General features: G+C 42.6%; 1 protein-coding gene across 1 annotated transcript in view; it reads right to left on the bottom strand.

Annotated features, from left to right (window-relative positions):
• Positions 1-15,195, bottom strand: part of CA12 (carbonic anhydrase 12) — a 147,354-nt gene extending 132,159 nt beyond the window's left edge. The window contains exons 1-2 of the mRNA XM_029575777.1: positions 15,139-15,195; positions 2,805-3,015 (exon numbers count right to left, since the gene is read on the bottom strand). The gene's annotated coding sequence lies outside the window, so the exon portion shown is untranslated. The remainder of the gene's footprint in view (positions 1-2,804; positions 3,016-15,138) is intronic.
• Between the last annotated feature and the right edge of the window lie 247 nt (positions 15,196-15,442).

Here is a 15,442-nt window from a genome sequence, read left to right as displayed (position 1 = left end):
CTTAATCTCGCTATGATATTAAGTCAAAGGGTGTACAGAAAAACAGTTTTCTCTGCTTTTCTGTACACTTTCCTGATGCTGTTTATGGTTAAGTCTTGCCTTTGGGTAGGTGTTACTTTCAGTATCCCAGGTGACTAACTAAGTGGAGGAGTAGCCTAGTGGTTGAGATGTGGGCTATGAACCAGGAGATCAGGGTTCAAATCCCACTGTTGCTCCTTGTGACCCTGGGTAAGTCACTTTACCCTCCATTGCCTCGGGTACAAACTTACAGGCTGATACAGTAAAGTGCGGCCGCGGTTACCCTGTTTCTAACCCGCTTTGTACCCACAATTTGGCCGCGTAAGTCTAACCCGCGATTCACTATCCATTTTTACCAATCTTTACCGCTTCTTTAAATCAACGCGTATCCCTTTCCGCCCGCGGCATGTATATGATATGTAAACGATCGGATTAGCTGTTCCCTCCCATACAGTAACGTGCGGCCCCATTATCGTCTTTTTAACCAACAGTTTTGCTGCATCTTTAACCCGCTAATTTACCGCCTACCCTGACCCTGGCATAGAGGGATGTGACAGCAATAGGCAGGCTCCGGTCAAATAAGTGGGTGGGTTGGAGCAAGCGAGTAACATGGTGTGGCCTGGCTCTCCTACGCTTGGGCCTGGTTCTCCTACGCTCGGGCCTGGTTCTCCTATGCTCGGGCATCGGGGACTGCCAGTCCTCTCTCCCCCCCTCCCGAAGCAAGGTGCAGGGCGAAAATTGACTCGACATGTTATTAAAGCAAATAGAACTTGTAACAAAAGTAAACTTACTGCATGCTTCCAGCAGCCCCAGTCCTCTCTCCCCTCCTCCCGAGGCGAAAGCGGCTTCCAGCGTCCATCCGGGCGCTCAGGTCACGGCATGCGCTCATGCGCCTTCGCTGCTTGAGCGCCCAAATTGGACGTGCATTCATGCATCTTCGCCGGCGGGGCTGCTGGAAGCCGCTTTCGCCGCCGGCTGCCCCCAGGAGGCAGGGGAGCCGCAGTGGGCGCCTCGGGAGGAGGGGAGAGCCGCATTGGAGAGAGGACTGACAATCATTTGAAATGACATTTGAAATGACAGGTACCAGTGCACCCAGGATACTGTATAGGCGCTGTATAGCGCTCTATACAGTAAAATGGATTGCGCTTCATGGACGCGGCTTGCATTTGCATGCCATTTAAATACTGTATCGAACGGTATGTGATCCTAACTGTGTGCGCGGCAAACGAGCGGGCGCCCGGCACTGCCGCGCTTTTTCTTTCGCGCCCTTACTGTATCGGCCTGTTAGATTGTAAGCTCTCTGGGGATAGGGAAATATTTACAGTACCAGAATGTAATCTGCTTTGAAATGCTGAAAAAAGTATGAAAAGCAGAAAAAACATTAAAAAAAAAAAATAGGCTCATCACCATGTGATGAGCGCTATTAGTTTTTGCAAGTTTGGCCACGCGTTTTCAAGGCAAGGGGTAATATATGCGCGTCGAAAACGTGCGGCCAAATAGATGCTAAACGGTGCGCTCGGCTGAGTGCACCGTACTGAATCGGCCTATTAGACTGTAAACTCTTATGGAAAGTAACTAATGCTTGAATATCTATTGCCTTTGTACAAGTCTGTGTACATACAATAGGCAATGGAGGGTAAAATGACTTGCCCAAGGTCACAAGGAACGACAGCAGGACTCAAACCCAGGTCTCATGGTTTATAGCCCACTGCTCTAACCACTAGGCTACTCCTCCACTCCAAATTTTGCCAGCATCTATTTTCCGAACACGTGGCTGTCAGCAGGTTAAAAAACTGATGCCAGTAAAATTAAGCGTCGGTTGTCGGACCCACTGACAGCCGCTGCTTCCACTAATAAGGAGGTGCTAGGGATGTGCTAGTGTTCCTAGCGCCTCCTTATTAGCGCGGGCCCTAATTTAAATACAAAATTGCACGCCCAGGAGAGGTGCCTGGGCGCGCGCTGGGAAAGCGGCACTCAGCACAGAGCACTGGCTCTCCCGCACTTTCTAACGAATCGGCCTGTTAGTAGGTACTTCAGGCAATGAGAAATAAAGTGACTTGACCAAGGTCACAAGGAGAACCAGTGGGAGAAGTAAGATTTGAACCCTGGCTTCCCTCTCTCCCAGCCCATCACTCTAACCCAGGAGTGGCCAACTCTAGTCCTCAGGAGCCATGAAGATGTCTGGTTTTCAGGAAATTCACAATGAATTATGCATAAGTTAGATTTCCATGCACCACCTCCATTTTATACAAATATATATCTCATGCATAAAGTTTTTCAGGACTGGAGTTGGCCACTCCTGCTCTAACCACTAAGCCAGATCAGGGATTGAGGGTGGTAGAGATATTCTGGATACACGATAGGCTGTAAAATGGGGATTTACAATTGGTAATCCAGCCCATAAATGGAGTGTTCATCTGCAGATGAGATTTATTGGGTTGTGGTCACTGCAAAAATAAGACTTCAGAAAACAATGGAATAACAAATATCAGTGACCTTTATTGCCCCTTCTTGTCTGCAAGGTTATTTAAAGACTTGAGAGTACCTGGGAAAATATCAAAATGTTCTTTTCAGTACAGTCAGCACTTTTGGCCCACATAATTTCTTCAGCAGTGTCATTGACCAGTGTCTGCAACATAATAGCCCTCTGCAGTATAAATTCTGTGCTGACAAATTGTGCACTATGACATCACTGGAGAAAAAAGGAGGGGAAACTAATTATAAAGGAGACAGCAAGGGTGGGAAGGCTAGTAGATGACCATTAAATGAAGGATGTTAAAGATTACCTGCTTATGCAGTGAATAGGAATGGAACTTTGATCTGCCCAGTCTCCTGCATTTGATGGGAGTTTCCCACATAGGAAACATAAGCCGAGTCTCTGCCAGTCACAGCCCTCTGAGTCACTACTCCTCTCGGCTGTGAGTGGGATGGGCTCCACTCGTGGCACCTCATGGCTGATGTTTGCTGCTTGGATCCCCTACTTCTTTCTTGGTTATACTGAGGTGTTTTGTTCCCAAAATAAAATGTAACAAATAAAAAAATTTATTAGTTTCTCCTCCCACCTCACCTTTTATCTAGTTCTCCACAATACTGTTTTGTTGTACCCCATTAGGATCCAAGGCTAATTCTTTCACCCTACATCTCTTTTGCTTGTACTGGGATGTTCTAGCCCCCAAAAGAGTGTAACTGGGCATTTAAAATGTTAAGAGGATCTGTCCCAAAAAGAGGAGGGTCAGTCTCTCTAATTTATTTTGTGGGTTCGACATTTTGGGTCATGCAGATGGTGGAGCCTATTGGAAGCAGTGGGGTACAATACTTTTTTCTGGCTGGTCAGGGAGGACATCACCTATCCTCCCCTCCATGAACCTTGTCCCCCTATTTCTCATTACTACAGGCATAAATAAAGATTCCAAATACAAAGTCACTCCATGGAAAATCTTAACCAAAACTCCCAAATTTATTTTTCCTGTATTTTCCAGCCATAAACTATGTACATTTTAGTGACGGTAAACCATCAGTACTGAAGAATCAGAGTTCATGGGATGCACAGCCAGAGTAAAGTATACACTATAATAAAACTAACTGGTACCCTAAGAGTTAAAATATCATACTCCCAGTCCACACTTGGGAAGGATCTAATTTCTGTTCATCTCCCTCTTTATCATGGACTCCTCTTTCTTCCTCTCTCCCTCTCTCTTATTGTGGGACATGGAGCTCCTTGTTGCACTGGCGATAAATTCTGTGCATAGAAATGTGCGTTCAAGTGCAGGCAGAAAGCAGCGTTCGATTGAATGCATCCCTTTGCATTGGCCTGACAATTCTTAGTTTAAAAACCTGCAAACACTCTAGTAAACCTTGATATTCTAGAAATGTGTATTGACTGGTATCCATCATCATGCTAAGCACATGAGAATGTCTACATTGTGAGAAGCTTAATTTTTGGGGCATGGCTGTGGACCAGTTTTCAGGATTTTTGGAGACGGTTAGAATACAGATTATAGTTTGAAGTAAGAACAATAGCATTCAGAATAAAGCTGCCTGAGACCTTGTTTCTCTAAATGTCCATTTGCTGTGTGTCCTATCCTGTATCATTTATTCATATAATAATATCCTTTCTCTTACTGATGTTCTCTTTAAGCTAACTCAAAGTCTGAATAGACTAAACACAACACAAAGTTTATCACTGTCTTTTCCAAGTACACTGTATCTTGGATAAAATAATAACGGAGACAGAATGGAATGATATATGCAAGAGCAGGGCACTGCACTTTAGCTCAAGTTCTTACATGGAATACATTTTAATTTGGAGCAAGTTAAACACAAAGACCTTGATTCTGCTAAATTCAGCACATGAGAGATATGCGGTGTTTATTTTAATGTTCACAAAAAGCTATTTGCCCTGAATTCTGTTATTTCTTTGCTGCCATACAAAAATATTCAGACAGTGCAGGAGGCGGGGTCTCCAGAGAGGTTCATGTACACTCCAAACATCCCACTGGGTTATTTGGTAAAATTCCAGAGTCTCCTATGTGCCACACAGCTGGATCTCTTCCAGATATTTTTTATTCCTATCTCAGTACTCTTAGCTTCTGGTGGCAGCTAACAGGTCCATTCAAAGTCTATGGGGGTGACTTTAGATCTTGACCTCCCCTCCTAGCTCTCCCCTTCTCCATTTCATTTCATTCTTCTTATGCCTATTGATGGGTTTTGGAGTTTGCCCTCTTTCTTAGTGTTAGCAGCCGGCATAGGCACAACCCATGGCAGTATCTCAGCAGCTTGGACTTTTTATCACAACCTCCACTGCACAGCGAAGGCTGCAGAGTCGGCAGGTGTGTTAATATTGCCCAGAACCTCTAGCATCCTGTGCAGTCGGCTAGGGATACAAAACTCCTTATCTCAATAGGATGTGGAACTCATTGTGCCATCTATTGGAGCAGGAGATGCAATGTGGATCCACTGCAACATTTACTTATGCTCAGAAGGTTTGCTGTCACCCAGACTTTTGGGCCATGAACAGTGCATGGCCTGTACTATATACTTTACATGAAGATACTTGAGGAGCTAAAGATGTACTCTCTAATAAAAAGGAGAAAATGAAGAAATATGATAGAAACAATGAAATATTGAACAGGTTTCAATAAGATACCAGAAAGTAGCATTTTCCATTGAATAAGAAGCTTAAGGACAAGGAAAAGAGGTCATCATATAACATTGGAAGGAGAGAGACTTAAAAACATGCTTTGTAGTTCCTCTTCTTGTATTATCTGAGAAGACAGGGATAACAGTCCTGGGGCTGGCTGTGTAGAATCCAAACAGTTCTGGGGCATGGATTCTATGAAAAGGGGGAAGGAGGGTAGACCTCCAGGATCCAAGGTGTGTGTGCGGGGAGGAACCTCTTTTGTGGGTGTTACACTCAGTCTGTATAGTGTAGGTGGATTTGGGTGCCACAAATAATCAGTCTGGACACTCTGGGTGGGTCTTCCAACTTAAACATTTACTGCTGTAGATCTTCAATAGAAATCGTTTGACACCATACATATTTAATTCATCCATGCCCCAAAGTTATTCTCCAAAATGCTCCTCTTTCAGTGAAAGTGTCTGTTGGTATTGGGGTCCTGAAATGGTCTCACCCTCCAAAGCTTGGAAAGGTAAGTCTCCCATAAGTCAGGGATCTTGTTGTGGCTCCGGTCCAGGCAGAGAATGGGGAACATCACCTTCAGAGTGGTGCAAGATGGCAGGGAGAGGCTGGAGCAAGGCTTGGGGAGTCTGGTACAGCTGAGACAAGGCTTGGACTGGAATAGAGTGCAGGTAAGGCAGGCACTCAGGAACGGCGTGCAGGCAAGGCAGGCACTCAGGAACGGCGTGCAGGCAAGGCAGGCACTCAGGAACGGCGTGCAGGTAAGGCAGGCACTCAGGAACGGCGTGCAGGTAAGGCAGGCACTCAGGAACGGCGTGCAGGCAAGGCAGGCACTCAGGAACGGCGTGCAGGTAAGGCAGGCACTCAGGAACGGCGTGCAGGTAAGGCAGGCACTCAGGAACGGCGTGCAGGCAAGGCAGGCACTCAGGAACGGCGTGCAGGTAAGGCAGGCACTCAGAAACGGCGTGCAGGTAAGGCTGTAACTCAGGAACGGCGTGCAGGCAAGACTGAAACTCAGGAACGGCGTGCAGGCAAGACAGGCACTCAGGAACGGCGTGCAGGTAAGGCTGTAACTCAGGAACAGCGTGCAGGCAAGACTGAAACTCAGGAACAGCGTGCAGGTAAGGCAGGCACTCAGGAACGGCGTGCAGGTAAGGCAGGCACTCAGGAACAGCGTGCAGGCAAGGCAGGCACTCAGGAACAGCGTGCAGGCAAGGCAGGCACTCAGGAACGGCGTGCAGGCAAGACTGAAACTCAGGAACAGCGTGCAGGTAAGGCAGGCACTCAGGAACGGCGTGCAGGTAAGGCAGGCACTCAGGAACGGCGTGCAGGTAAGGCTGTAACTCAGGAACAGCGTGCAGGTAAGGCTGTAACTCAGGAACAGCGTGCAGGTAAGGCCAGAACCATAACAGGTCTCGAAGATGTAGAGGAATCCCTTCTCAGACAAATCCTGAGATCCAATTTTACTACAGATTCTTCCACGCCAGGGGCAGAATCTCCAGTGGTGGCCTCCATATCAGCAAAAACTTCTTATTTTCACGTATCCTCTCTAGATTGTAACTGGGATCTTTTGGATGAAAGGTCCAGGGCAGCAAGGAAAAACACCTCTTCTCCTTTCCCAACTCTTGGGCAGAAAGGGTGGCAGTAAACTTCCTCTTGAAACAAAAGGAAAAATCTTCACAAAAACATCTAATCACACAGACTAGAGACACCCCCCGTCCATCCACTGGGTCTGAGATTGCACAAAAAAAAAAAGCTTCTCTCATCTAAATCTTCTGGGAGACAGAGGGACTGTAAGAACCAGGGGATCCAGATTAAAAATAAACATCACAAATTCTGGTAGAAATGTAAGGACTTTATAAGGACACTCCAAGGGTGCTGGGGGAAGATAGATGTGGGAGGTAAAAATGGGGAACAATCTCTAGGAGTACATTTGTATTGGTAATAATACTGAATTGTGTGACGTGTTACCTTGTATTCCTTAGTAAATAGATTTGGGAAAAAAAAGTCCAATGAGATCATAAATCATGCAAACCGCAGCACCTGAAAACAACCTTTTTTTATATTATTTTATTTGTAATTATAATTAGTTCCTTAGAAACAGTCCTGCATGTAAAGCCTGTTTTTTAATCTCAATGTTGTCACTGACAATAGCCTTGGAGGCTTTGCAGGGAGAGGGCACAGCTCTGATGAGGATCATACAGAAGACATGGGAGGGAGCCCAGGATCCACTATGTTTTGATTGTTATCTTCCCTATCCTTTTCCCAAACAAGCGGGCCGATACAGTAAAGTCCGCGGGAGAGTGGGCGAACGCCCACTGTCCTGTGCGCGCGATTCACTATGCAAAATAGGCCCGGCGGTAAAAACAGGCAAAAGGAGGCGCCCTAGCGCTTCCTTTTGGACCGGAGCAGCGGCTGTCAGCGGGTTTGACAGCCAATGCTCAATTTTGCCGGCGTTGGTTCTTGAGCCCGCTGACAGCCACAGGTTCGGAAACCGGATGCCGGCAAAATTGAGCATCCAGTTTTCGACTCGCGAGCCGACTTCAAATTTTTTTTTTTTGGTAACTTTCGGGACCTCCAACTTAATATCGCTATGATATTAAGTCGGAGGGTGAACAGAAAAGCAGTTTTTACTGCTTTTCTGTGCACTTTCCCGGTACCCAAAGAAATTTGCGCCGACCTTTGGGTAGGCGCTAATTTCTGAAAGCAAAATGTGCGACTTGGCTGCACATTTTGTTTTCTGAATCGCGCGGGAATACCTTATAGGGCCATCAACATGCATTTGCATGTTGCGGGTGCTATTAGGTTTGGGGGGGTTGGATGCACGTTTTCGGCCCCTTGCTAAATAAGGGGTAACGCTAGCGCGTCGAAAACGTGCATCCAATAGAGGATTAACACTGCACTCCGTCGGAGCGCACTATACTGTATCGGCCCGACGGACAGGCCCACAGGTCAAAGGCCAAGTCATTGAACAACTCTCATTAGACAGGAAAGCATTTTATTCTCAAAACTATGCTCTGACTTACTGGATAATATGTTTTCTTGTCTCTCAAAATCAAACAAAAATGAGCTAGAACATCACTAACATGCCTCAGGACCAGTAACAGCAGAATGTGGTGGCCCTGGTAGGATGAAGCATCTCACACAGCCCACACACACAGCCCACACACTCTCTCTCTCTCTCCTCTCTACAAGTTAGAAAAACAATAAAATAGGTGAAGAAGTGGACGTAATCTCACAACTGTCACTTCAATACATCATGGTCCTGCTTAGCAGGTAAAATTCAGACAAATTGTATCCACTGCAAAAAAAACCAAAAAACAAAACACCAAACCATCTCATACTCACCATCAAGTGGCAATGCTTTTCAGAATCATTTCTGGGCATCTTTCTGGCTGCGGGCAGAGATGGCACAAACCATTTGGGGGTGCTTTCTGTTGAATTGTTCAGAGCACACACACACCCCCGCCCCCCCCCCCCCAATAGCATTCACACTGTGCCTTTGAATAAGCCACTTTCTCTCTTCCTGCTTCAGTATACTCAGATATAATGAGGTACTAATCCCTTTGTCCCTTACTCCTTGGAAAGCATTTGCGCAGCCTAAGGGCCAGGAATTCCCTGCCAGGACATCCATACATCTATCCCTCCTCCCTCTGGCAGCTGCTTTTATATGGGCTGAAGCAATTCTTAGAGTTGGTTTTCATGCAAATTAAAAGCTGGCACCTGCAGCTAAAAAGCATCCTAAGTTTTAGGGTAAGGTAGTGTGGTTGCTGAGTTGGTCCACGTGAATGCGTGGAAATAAAGATCAATAAAAAGAATAAAGATGGCCATGCCTTTTTATTGGCATTCTCTACTGTATGAGCCTCTCTGCATCTTCCTGATCTTAAATCGGTTTGTTTTTCAGTTGAATAGTGGGGAGAAATGGAAGGGAAAACAATGAGACGATTCTTCATGTTATAAACACACTTTTGTAATCCTATGTTGTTATATTAATTGCTTATAGTTTTAACTGATCTTTGCCCTGTCCTTATTTGAATTTGCTGCCTCAGGCTCTATGAAACTGACAAACAACACATTTAAAAGCATAGAAAATGCACAATCAAGCTGTAGAAACTGTTACCAGAGGACATGATCAAAGCCACTAGTATAGCGAGGTTTAAAAGAGGTTTGGAGCAAAAGTCCATAAAACATTATTAGCCAGGTAGAGGAGAGAAAGCTGTCGCTATCTCTGGGAGTGAGTAACAAGAAATAAATCTACTTTGGCATCTGCTGGGTACATGCGACCCAGACTGGCCACTGTTGGAAACAGCATGGACCTTGGCCTGACCCACTATGGCATTTCTTATATTCTTATTTGCATTTCAGTGCATCCCACATCCACTAATGCTAGAATAGATATATACTGCTATGTTATGGACTTTTCTGCTCTTTATCACCACACTGGCACTTTCAATCAAGTTCAAATTAGACACAACATTTCCATTCACAATGGCTCTGCAGAAAGATGCTTGTGTTTCCTAGTGGAAAAATCTTTGTCTAGACAACTAAAACGGTACAAAAACAAAGAAGGAAAAAATGAACCTTCCTCATATATTAATAAGCCATCAACACAAAAGAGGAGGGTTACAAAATAATATAAAAAAATAATATCAAATATTAACAGAAATAATTTACAAAATTATTATATCACAAAGATTCACATAATATAATGTATAAACACAAGGAAGTGCCAATCCCATACCCCTGCACTAAAAACCTTACTCAAAACCACACACACGTACACATTCACTCATACCAATCATCAAAAATCACATAAAAATAAAATTAATGCTGAATACCAGAGAATGCTGGAACTGATGAAAGTGGTCACAACTTCTGAATACATAAAATTCACCTCTACAGCTTCAACATTTTTCAAGAATGCACGTGCACGATGACATTTATAATTGTATCTTCCTTGCTCCTTCTAAATCATTGATCTGTATAAAGTATGATGTTTTGTATACAAAATAATTTCGCATCAGCGTGAGTTCTCCTAATTGTATAATAAATTCACATCTGTTGGAAGGCATATCTATACCCTTTACAACTTCTTCGATAATCTCTACAGCAGCCCTCTGTGGTATATTAGTACAGTGTTGAAATATCCGCCATAACTACAATTGACCTACATAACCCTCTCCGATTACATAACTCTTCAAGACCGACAAGAGACGCATACAGAGGATCACTACAGGTACCTCCTACCAAAACCACCAGACATATTACCTTAAGAGATCGGGCCTTCTCTACAGCCGGTCCACCTTTATGGAACTCCATCCCCCCCGATCTTAGACTGGAACCCTGCCTCCCAATTTTCAAGAAAAGACTCAAGACTTGGCTGTTCAAACAAGCATTCCCAGACTCCAATTAATTTAACTTCTCACCATCAAAACATAAAACTCAGCCATTTCAATTTTAACTATTTGTAATTATCGTTAGCCAACGTTAACCTTTCCTTTCGTTTCTCTCTTCACCCAGTTCAATCACCCTTGTTATATGTAATTGCTTTTTACTGCACTATAGTTCCAGTTTGAAGTTTATTATGCACCCCTGTTTTACTGTGAACCAGCATGATGTGATTGTTGTCATGAATGCCGGTATATAAAAAAACCTAAATAAATAAATAAACTAAATGATGTGATGGCTCCACTTCTGTAAGATCCGAAAGAGAATTAATAAAATCTGTAGAATCACGTACATAAGAATGTATCTGAGGGACCATAGGTTGTAAAATGAAATCAATAAATTTGTCTAATGGTTCTAAAATTGAAGCAATACCCGAAACTATAGGTCTCCCAGGCGGATTGTTCAAGTGATACAGAGGCATTATGACATCCATCGTTTTATTTTCCATTCCCTTCTTAATAATTCCTAATGTTCTGTTTGCTTTTTTGATTGCCACAGCACACTGAGCTGACGATTTCAATGTATTATCCACTAGGATGCCTTTCCTGGGTGGTAACTCATAAAACAGAACCTAACATCACGTAACTACAGCACGGATTATTTTTCCCTATATGCATCACTTTGCTCTTGTTCACATTAAATTTCATCTGCCATATGGATGCCCAATCTTCCAGTCTCACAAGGCCCTCCTGCAATTTATCACAATCAGCTTGACATAACACTACTCTGCATAATTGTGTGTCATCCACTCGTCATACCCCTTTCCAGATCATTTATAAATATATTAAAAAGCACTGGTCAAGTACAGATCCCTGAGGTACTTCATTTTCTGTACTTTTCTCAGAGGTTATAATTACAGATCATGGCAGACACCAGTTTGGGACCATACAAGAGGAAAGTATTACTATCATTAAAGAGTCACTAGTATGACCAGGAATTTATAAGTGCTTGCTTCACTATTAATGATTAATTTACCGTATATTACTCCACAACTAACAAAGGGGATCAATCTTGGCTTATGATAAAACAAGTTCAAGGTTCACTTGTAAATGGGGAGAGAAGAGTGAATATTCCCTGCCTAGGACTAAGGCATTCAATTTGTTATATTAATGGGAATCCCGAAGCATGATGATTAACTTTATTGTTGCCTTTAGTATTGTTTTCTCTCTTTTTGAATTTGTTCCTCTTTCAGCAGTAAGACCAGAAGGTAAGAGCTGTTTCTGTTAAGTTTACTTGGGGGGTTTGGTTTTGCAAAATTCTGCAAAGTAGACATCTGAAGGTATACAATAAACAAAAATTGTGATTCATTGTGTGATCTTAGCCATATCTTCTACTGCAACACCAAAAACTGAGCAGGATGTCACTAACCCAGAATCCAGAAAGAGAATTGCAAAGGCCTTTTCTCACATTTAGCACTAGGCAGACTTCATTATGTTCTCATTTGCCAGCTTATGAGGTCAATAATCAAAAGTTATTTCCATAGGTAAAATGCTGCTTTGTCCATGGAAATGGGCTGTAAGATTATCGCCCACCCTTTATGTGGAATAGATATCAAACTACCCATAGTCTGGCAAACTCCACAAGTAAATTTTACCTGTGGGGTTTGCCACAATAATCAAACCAAAATTATGTGGACAGTTTTGTTATTGACCCCCTTCAAAAATAAACACACATATATTTGTGGCTGCTTTTAGTGCTAGTTCTAATTTCAGGCAAATCAACATGTGGCGTTTTGAATATCCAAAACTACAGATGTAGTTGCCTTCCCTGACCCCTGCTCCCGGGAGCAATTCCAAAGTCCTCTGGTAAAACTATGCATGTTGTTGACTTATGCACGTACTTTTACCTGTGTAGAGGGTGGACAATAATCAAACATCCCATTTCTGTGGGCTACCTGAGGAAAGGTTTTACCTGTGGAAAAGCCTTTGACTAAAGCTCTCCTTTTTACAAAATTGTAGCTTGGTCATCATTCCAGTTTTTCTCTAAAAGCTCCTAGAATTAATTTGGAACATTTAAGAACATTTTAGGCAAATGGGCCATACTTCTAAAATAGTCCTTTTTAATTATTTAGGGGATAATTTTGTAACTGCCCATCTAGGTTTTTTTTTTTTACCTGCAGACTATACACCAGTTTTTGAAGGGAAAGCACACACATACTTTTCCATTTGCAAATTATCCCATCAAACCTCCCTGCACACATTTACACCTGCTAACATGTGTGTATAAATATTTTTTTGGTGGGGGATTACAAATTTCAAACCCCGCCCTAATTTTACCCAAAAGAATGCCTCTTCAAAGTACAGATAAAATACGCACATACAGATGCTATAGACATACTTTTACCTATGCATCAGTCAGGCAATTTTGTAATAGCCCACTTCCACGAGTATAGTATTTTTACCCACTTTGAAAATTATCCTCTTACTGCGTACATAACATACAACTCTGAAAGGTATTATTTTACTGAAGATGTGAAAGCCATGTCAAAACATCAAAGCAAAATGTTGACAGTTGTGATGATGAGGTGTAGCACGACTGAGCAGCTGTGATGCTTGGAGGTTCAGCATCTGGTACAATTAGTCATTTATCCCCGAGTTCTTGGATTCTTGTTATGATCTATAATCATCATCCAAGAAGGTATGACCATGACTGAATACAGGGGCAGATTGGCCTATAGGGGGATCGGGCATCCCCCGGTGGGCCGGTCGCTCTAGTCACATGGCCTGCTGAGTGCAGCCGTGACAGAGCCACGCTCGGCAGACCACGTGGTATCTCCTGGGCTGGCCTGGGCGGCGAATCCCCGGGCCGGTCGTCATCGGGAATCTGCCCGACTGAATACCCGGATTATGGGCAAAGTTTATTTTTTGTGATCCTTGAACATGTTCTTCAGTCCTTCTCTAGCTTGAATCAAGACTGGTTTGCCCTTTACAGAAGATTTATAGTTTCTCATTGCTCAGGAATTTCTAATGTGTATTCATGATGCATGAGAGAGGTCATTTTAACAGGTAAAGAATTCATGCATACATGAACTACAGCAGAAGAATGTTTATAAATAATTTCACTGTTCTTTTTGGAAATCCTATAAACAGCACTTCTTTTCCTTTACGAGTTTTGGCCCAATGGATTTTATAAGTAATTCTGATTTTAATACCAGCCAAGTTGCCTTTGATTCAGAAGTCCATATTCAGATGCTGGATGTCTAGCAAAGGTTAGCTGGATAATTTTGCTGAGATATTCAGTGGCAATATTTCAAAGTTAGCCAGATAAGTATCTGACTAATTTGAGGATTGCTCTTTGGCAGTCCCAAGGCTATCCAGCTATTGGGTCATTTATCAAATCACATTAGGGCCTTATTGCAGGCGTTAGATGTGTATGCAAATTTTAAAAATTTAGGAAAAAGGGAGGAGTTTAATGTTGTGTGGGATTAACTGCAAATCCTGTTTTGGAGGGAGGGGGAGAGAGAGAGAGAGAACACCTCTGGGGAGGATCTTATATAAGTAAACTATTTATACCACTGTAGGAGGGGCAACTAGTAACTCGGGGTGAGGTTTTGGTGGTGGCCTAGGTTTTGGGGTGCAGTTTTTACATGCATAGTCAGAGGTACAAACAGCACAGTACACATCTGTGAAAATCTGATGTCATTTGGAGTGATAAAAGATACACAAAGATGAGATTTGTGCAATGTACTCTCGACCTAATTTGATGCACTCTCTACCTAGCTGCTATCATCATTGGAACAACAGTCCTGTGAAACAATTACAAAGCATACTTTCTTGTGGACTGAAATTCAGCTGTATTCCCTTTTTAATGAAGGTATTTTCCATGTGACTCATTTGCAATTCACAAAGTATCTTTCTTGAAGTCCAGCTCTAAAGTGTGTCATTGTTTCATTACAAGCACTTTGCATATATTTTGACAATGTTTTATGTTGATATCTATACATGTTATAAATGCATAATACAGAGAGTTTAGATGTGGTGTGAATGCGTAATGATTGACTAGGGCAATTGATAAATATATGTGTATGTTATTGTGCCAATTTTATTTTTTGAAATATTTTTTTGAATAGTTTTGATATTCTTTGCTATTGTGTAATAAAGCTTGCAACATTAAGTATCTTTCAAATCATTTAAAACATCAATGATGTTACTTACCCTGGTTCTCTGACATGTGTGTGTGTGTGTGTATATATATATATATATATATACACACACATATATATATATGTGTGTGTGTGTGTGTGTATGTCAGTTTCTCATCAACCAATCAGCTGTTGAATCGTTTGCCAAATAGCAGGCAATCACGCTGCCAGGCAGAAGCTCAAAATTCCATTTTTGATTCTCTTCAGGTTGCTGATAGGAGTAATCAGATATATACAAACACAAAGAGAGGCAGATACCTCACCACATCCAGACAGGTACCTCACAGTAACAGCAGCACATACTCCTTCCACTGCCAGACAAATTGTAAAAAAGACCCTCAAACTTATCATAACGTAACAGTAGTAACACCAAGAACTCAAACAAGAACCTTACCTGTGAAAAAGCAGCACTGTAAATATTACACTGGGTCCCAGAATACCAATACAGTACCTAGTGAGGAAACAAAACAAACCTGATTGTTATAGATCCCTACACAGACACTAAACGCTAGGAGAATCTCTCATTTTGGTAACACACACAGAGCAGAGAAATACCCTCACCAAATACAGAATAAAGGATCATAAATTAGAACCAGCAATATGCAGTCAAAAGCAGAAATGGAAACTCCAAGAAGCCAGACTGTCTACAGTAAAAATGTCAGAACCTCTATTCCTCATAAAACAATCAAATAAAGAAA

Source organism: Rhinatrema bivittatum, chromosome 13 (assembly GCF_901001135.1).
Source record: "Rhinatrema bivittatum chromosome 13, aRhiBiv1.1, whole genome shotgun sequence".
Taxonomy (NCBI): Eukaryota; Metazoa; Chordata; class Amphibia; order Gymnophiona; family Rhinatrematidae; genus Rhinatrema; species Rhinatrema bivittatum.
Note: the sequence above shows the minus strand (reverse complement) of the source record. Positions and strands in the feature narration are given on the sequence as shown.